This window comes from Pantherophis guttatus, chromosome 5 (assembly GCF_059756535.1).
Source record: "Pantherophis guttatus breed Tessera chromosome 5, ASM5975653v1, whole genome shotgun sequence".
Lineage (NCBI taxonomy): Eukaryota > Metazoa > Chordata > Lepidosauria > Squamata > Colubridae > Pantherophis > Pantherophis guttatus.
In genome coordinates, this window is record NC_142067.1 from 6,114,835 (window position 1) to 6,120,834 (window position 6,000).

The 6,000-nt window shown below is 50.4% G+C and overlaps 1 protein-coding gene across 11 annotated transcripts in view; it reads right to left on the bottom strand.

The window, feature by feature from the left end:
* Positions 1–3,693, bottom strand: part of TENM4 (teneurin transmembrane protein 4) — a 626,114-nt gene extending 622,421 nt beyond the window's left edge. For all 11 annotated transcript variants that reach the window (XM_087895779.1, XM_087895778.1, XM_087895780.1 and 8 more), the window contains exon 1: positions 2,894–3,693. The gene's annotated coding sequence lies outside the window, so the exon portion shown is untranslated. The remainder of the gene's footprint in view (positions 1–2,893) is intronic.
* Positions 3,694–6,000: the final 2,307 nt, after the last annotated feature.

A 6,000-nucleotide genomic window follows, 5' to 3' on the forward strand; every position in this document is an offset into this window, starting at 1 on the left:
ATAAAAATCTCAAAAGTCTTCAGACATCCAGAAATTATCTTGGCAACATGCAAAGAGATAAGGCATCTAAAAAACCCAACCTGGGAGACCCAAGAATGCCAAACCAGTTAAAAAGTAGGTAACCCAGAAAAGAAACAAAGTCCTCTTGCGTATGTATGTATGTATGTATGTATGTATGTATGTATGTATGTCTACGTAAACCAAGATTTTTATGCAGCCCTAGTTCAGTGAAATCCAGTGAAATATATATGAAATATATTTTTTTTAAAAAAAAGAATATCTTTAGCTTCATTATAGATCTGGGCTGCAAAACTCTTGATCTTCACTAGGTGGTAGCAAAGATTGGGGTGGGTGGGTGAGAGAGATAGATGGCATCTCTTTGCTGCCATCTAAAGGTCATCAAGAGTTTTGCAGCCCCGATGTCATAGCTTCCCAATCCCCCACAACTTTGGTCACGTTGCACATTTTTAGAGAAAGGAAAACAGTTTTTCCCTGTTCTGTCTTTTCTTTGAGTTCTGTTCAGCACGCAGAAGAAAGTGTCTTTCCTAGAACTGCCTGGTTTTTTTAAAAAAAAATTATTATTAAAAATAGCAAAACAGCTATAGGCTATGAAGAAAGGGTGGGGGGGAACCCACCTCTCAGGAAAAATGTTTTGGCTCCAGAAAAGCCACCCAAACAAATTCAGAGGAGACAAATGTACTTCATATAAGCTTCAGGAAGCGATGCAGACGCCTATGGATGGTGTTCCTACTTAAGATTTCTGGACAGGTTTAATGCAAGCCATGTATCCCAGCTTTATTTGGCATGTATGTTTGCATTTAAGATAAGGGAGAACGGCTTGGCCCAACTGCAGAGACCACCCACCCACTTTCTTGGAAGGGAGTTATATTTAAAGGCTTGGCAAGACGACTTGCATTTTATTCGATTGCACAACCGCACTTTATATTTTTATTTATTATTTTTTGGGGGGTAACACAGTTTTTGCCTTGTGTGTGTTTGAGTGTGTGTGCAAGAGAGACAGAGAGAGAGTGTGTGTGTTCCTCTTCAGCTGTGTCCAAGGAAAGGGCATTGTTTCAGATTTCAATGAACTGACCTAGACTGCTTCAAAAATTTCTAGTAATCCAAGAAAATACTTTGCAGCCTTCTCCAAAATCTTGTTGGAGAAATCTAGTTTGCAGTCCTAGAAGAATTCAATACCATTGGGAAGTGGGGGGGGGGTCTCCAGCCTGGAGTGAACTGTAATAAATTGTTTTACAACATGCTTATTTTATTCCCCTGGTCTAAAACACAAAGAACATTGAGCAGAAGACAATGATAGCAACCTAAACATCAAGTCCAATCCTCCCGAATGAGATCTAACCACAGTTCTCTCTCTCTCTCTCTCTCTCTCTCTCTCTCTCTCTCTCTCTCTCTCTTTTAACTCTTTCACTCTGTCTTTGGTGAAAGTACCAGGCAAACTTTTCCAAGTTTGGGATCCCACCCAGACCCTGGCCAGAATTCAAAAAACAAGGAACAACTTCAGCTCCGTCATTTAACAAGCCCCTCCTAAGAAAATCCAAGCTTTGGATCCAGTTACATTTGAAATCTCAGCATTACACCACCTTAAAACTTTTTGCTTTTCCTTAACAACCAATGACCCTCTCTATAAAATAAGGCAGCGGGTGGGGGAAAAAAGTTCCACCTAATTTGACTTTCGGTGACCCGTGAGGCTGGACCAAAACCCCAATCTTAAAACATAAGACAGACCATCCTTTTATAGATCGACTCCCCCACCCCCCCCACCCCAAGGCTTGGCCCTCCAAAGGTGATCCACCAGATTCCAGCTCCAGCAGCCTGGAGTTTTCACCCCCCCCTTGAGATCCAGAAGTCAACAAGATCCACAAATAGGAAGAACATTAAAAAGCCAAGAAAGGCAGACTGGATGGAGTGTGAGAGGAGGGAAAGAAATGAGAGTTGGAGGGGGGGGGTGTCTTAAGGAAGGTCCCTAGGGAAGATCTGAAAGAACTTAAGGGATCTGTTACTTTCGGGATGTGATCTGTGCACGCTCTCTCTCTCCCTGGCAGTCGATTCCTCCTCAGCCAGGCAAATTAATAATAATAATAATAATAATAATAATAATAATAATAATAATAATAATAATAATAATAATAAATCTAGTGAATCGACTCCCCTTTCAAACCTCGCCTTTAGGAAAGAGAAGAAAGGGGCTTGCAAAGCAAGCAAAACCAACCCCCTCCCCACGTTCCAGGGATCCAGCAGATCCAGCAGATCGCCTCCTCCTCCTCCTCCTCCTCCCGGCAAAGAACCAGCCCCTGCGTCGGAATCCTTTTGGAAAAAGGATGGTGCCAGTTTAAAAGATGAAGGGTGGGTGGGTGGGTGGGAGAGGAGGAGGCCGATCTCTCTCTTACACACACACACACACATGTATGAATGGAGGGGAGGGGTCCTGAAGGCAAGATCCAAGCCGTTTGCAGAAGGTCGGGAAGGATCGGCTCCCAGCCTCAAGCAAGCCCCCTCCCCACCAAAGAGCCGATGCTCTGGGCTGGTATGCTGCGTATCCATATATATATATATATATATATTTATATATTCTCCCTCGGTTTAAAAAAAGCGATCACACACAATCCCCCCCCCCAAAAACAGCCCCACTGTATTGCAGTATAAACCGATCGCGGGAGGGGAAAAGAGAGGAGGAGGAGCGGGAGATCGCGAGAGAGCTGGGCTCGATCTCTTTAAATCAGGAAGGGGGGGAGGGAGGTGGAGGACCAGGCGAGAGGTGGAAGTGGGGGGGGGGTGAGAGAGGGAGAGAGAGAGGAGGGGAGGAAAGGATGGAGAGCGCATTGCAAAGACAGAACCCCCCCCCACCTCTTCCTTTCCCCGAGAAGCCCCTTACCAGCTTTACTGCGGCGATCGCGATCCTCCTTGCCCAGGGTCGGTGGGTGGGTGGGTGGGATGGGCGAAAGCGGTGGGGGCTGGTTGAGGGGGGGGGCTCGCCAGCTGCCCCGGCAGTCCGTCCGTCCGTTCCCAAAGTGGTCGTTGTGGATGGCAAGGCGAGGAAGGAGAAGGGGGGGGCAGAATATATATAGATCGATCTATCTATCTATCTATATATATTAAAAAAAGACCCCCCCCCCTTTAAAATGAGTGCCGGGAAGGGCAGCGCTTCATCCGATCACAAAAAAATAAAAAGAAGAAGCAGCCGCGGGGAAAGAATCCCCCACCCCCAAAAAAAAATGCAAAAAAAAAAATTCGAAAAAGAGCCCCCCCACCCCACTCCAAATCGCCCCCCCCACCCCCACCCCTCCGGGTTCAGGCTCTCTTCTCCCAGCCGATCCAAGGCTGCTGCTGCTGGCGGCGGTGGTGCTGATCCCAGGTCGTTCGGCACAAGCTCCAATCGCGAGTCGCTTTTTGCCTCCGACCGCCGCTCTTCTTATACACATCCACACACACACACGCGCGCACACGCAGGAGGGGAGAAGCGGGGGGGGGGGAGAAGAGCCGGGAGCGAGCGAGCGAGCCAGCCTGGACAGCCAGCCCGACTGCGCGTCCACGCGCGTTCTCGCTCTCTCTCTCTCTCCCCCCCCCCACTCTCCCACGCGCGCGCACGCGCGCGCCCCTCACAGAAAGACACACACTCTCTTGTCTCTCTCTCTCACTCTCTGCAGGCACGTACGCAGGTCCCGCCAGGTTAACAGGAATGAAAAGCCCTCAGCCTGAGCGATTATTTCTCTCGGGCCCCCCACCCCCACCAACCCCGCCCTGGGTGGGCACGCCTTCCCCTCTTTCCCACCCCCCACTACTCTACACGCGTCCTAAAAGCCGGCCTGCGACCGTTCACACAACCGCAAGGGGTAGGGGGTGGGGTGATGATGAGAAGAGAAATGCAGCGACTTCTTTTGGGGGGTGGGGGAGATGTGTGTGGAATTGTTGGGCTCACTGCTTGTGGTGGGACTGGAGAGGTTGGGGGAGGGGGGGAGGGGAAGGGGGGAGCAAGGCAGTAGTGGGTTTCATATTCCGGCGCTACCAGTTCGGTATCGGTAACGTGCTGCGGGTCAGTGGTGGGTTGTACTCCCCCTCTCGGTTCGCAAGAACCGGTAGTAAAACCGGCGGGAGGCTCCGCCCACCCACGCGGACGTCATTATAAGTGATCTGCGCATGGGCGAGGCGAAACCAGTAGTAGAGGTAAGTAGGACCCACCCCTGGCGCAGGTGTCCGCGCTTGCTTCGCAAGTGTGAGGCGCTTCTGCGTACATGCAGAAACTGCTTGTGGGCAGAGTCTTTTTGATGACGTCTGGGCGGTGAGTGGAAACTCCTGCCGCTACCAGTTCGCCTGAACTGGGGCGAACCGGGAACAACCCACCACTGCTGCAGGGGGTCGCCCTATTTTAATTGTCCTTTCTCCTCTCCTCTCCTCTCCCTTTCCCCCATGCAACCTCTACTGCAAACTCGTAAGGAGCGAATGTCTAGATCCGTGAGGCCGAACCTACGGCACGTGTGCCAGAGGTGGCACGCAGGGCCCTCTCTGTGGGCACGCGCGCCGTCACCAGCTGCTCTTCTGGTTTCCGGCACAGACGGGTGCGCCCGCCAGCTGGTCTTCACGGGCACCGGAGCACTGGAAAACAGCCTTAAAATGGCCCCAAAACAGCCTGAAAACGGCCCGAAAAGCAGCCTGAAAATGGCCCGGAAAACAGTCCAAAAATGGCAAAAAAACAGGCTGTTTTTCGGGCCGTTTTAAGGCCATTTTTCAGGCTGTTTTTAGGCTGTTTTTCAGGCCGTTTTAAGGCCTTTTTTCAGGCTGTTTTCAGGCTGTTTTTCAGGCCTTTTCTGGCCTTTTTTCAGACCCAAAATGGCCGCTGAAAAACGGCCTAGCATGCGCGCGCCAGCCAGCTAATCTTTGGGTTTCCAGTACTCCAGCGCGCGCACATGCACATGTGTTCCGGTTTGGGCCCTCAGTGCCGAAAAAGTTCACCATCGCTGGTCTAAATGGAGATTTCTTTTGAAGACATCTCGCTTCTCATCCAAGAAGCTTCTTCAGTTCTGAAGAAGAACTGGAAAAAGCTAACTTGGATGGGAGGCGAAACCTTTTCAAAGGGATGTCTGCGGAGATTCTCCGTCATTCAGGTCGTGGTTTCTCCCAAAGGTGCTTTTTATTTTATTTTTTTTCAGGAGGCCGCTGGGCTTTCTTGGGTGTTTCTTTTGAAGACGTTTCGCTTCTCATCCGAGAAGCTTCTTCGGCTCTGATCTGATGGAGGGCGGGGGATGGAAGGATTGATATTCTTGCAGTCATCTGGTTGTTAGTACTCTTTCTGAGAGTCGTTGAGGCCACTTGGAGGTTTAACTGTGTCCTCGGTCACCTGAGTGGTAGAGACACAGGGCAAAAAACATCCTACAGCCAAGAAGGCTTCACACCTGTTTCCACCACTCAGGTGACCCTGAGGACACGGAAAAACCTCCAAGTAGCCTCAACGACCCTCTAAAAAGGATGCAAATGACCAGCTGTCTGCAAGGAGTATCAATCCTTCCATTCCCCCACCATCCAGTCAGAGCCGAAGAAGCTTCTTGAATGAGAAGTGAAACGACTTCAAAGAAAAACCAGAAAGTCCAGTTGCCTCTTGCAAAAAAGCACTTTTTGGGGTAACGAGCGAATGGGTAACCGCTGCTTTTGCCGCTGCGTGGCCTGGCTCGGGTGCGGGGCGCGCAGCCGAATGGAAACGAGGTTCGTTCACAGCTTTGAATGGATTTACGGAGATCGAGCTGAGAAAATCAGGATCAGAACCCAGAGCCCATCTTCACAGCCTCTAAGCAAGTTTTAAAGGGCGTCGAATTCGTCCTGGAAACCCCAAGGGGCAAAACCAGGGGTGAAATCCAGCAGGTTCTGGAGAACCGGTAGCGGAAATTTTGAGTAGTTCGGAGAACCGGCAAATGCCACCACCTCTGGCTGGCCCCAGAGTGGGGTGGGAATGGAGGTTTTGCAATATCCTTCCCCCAGGAGTGGGGAGGG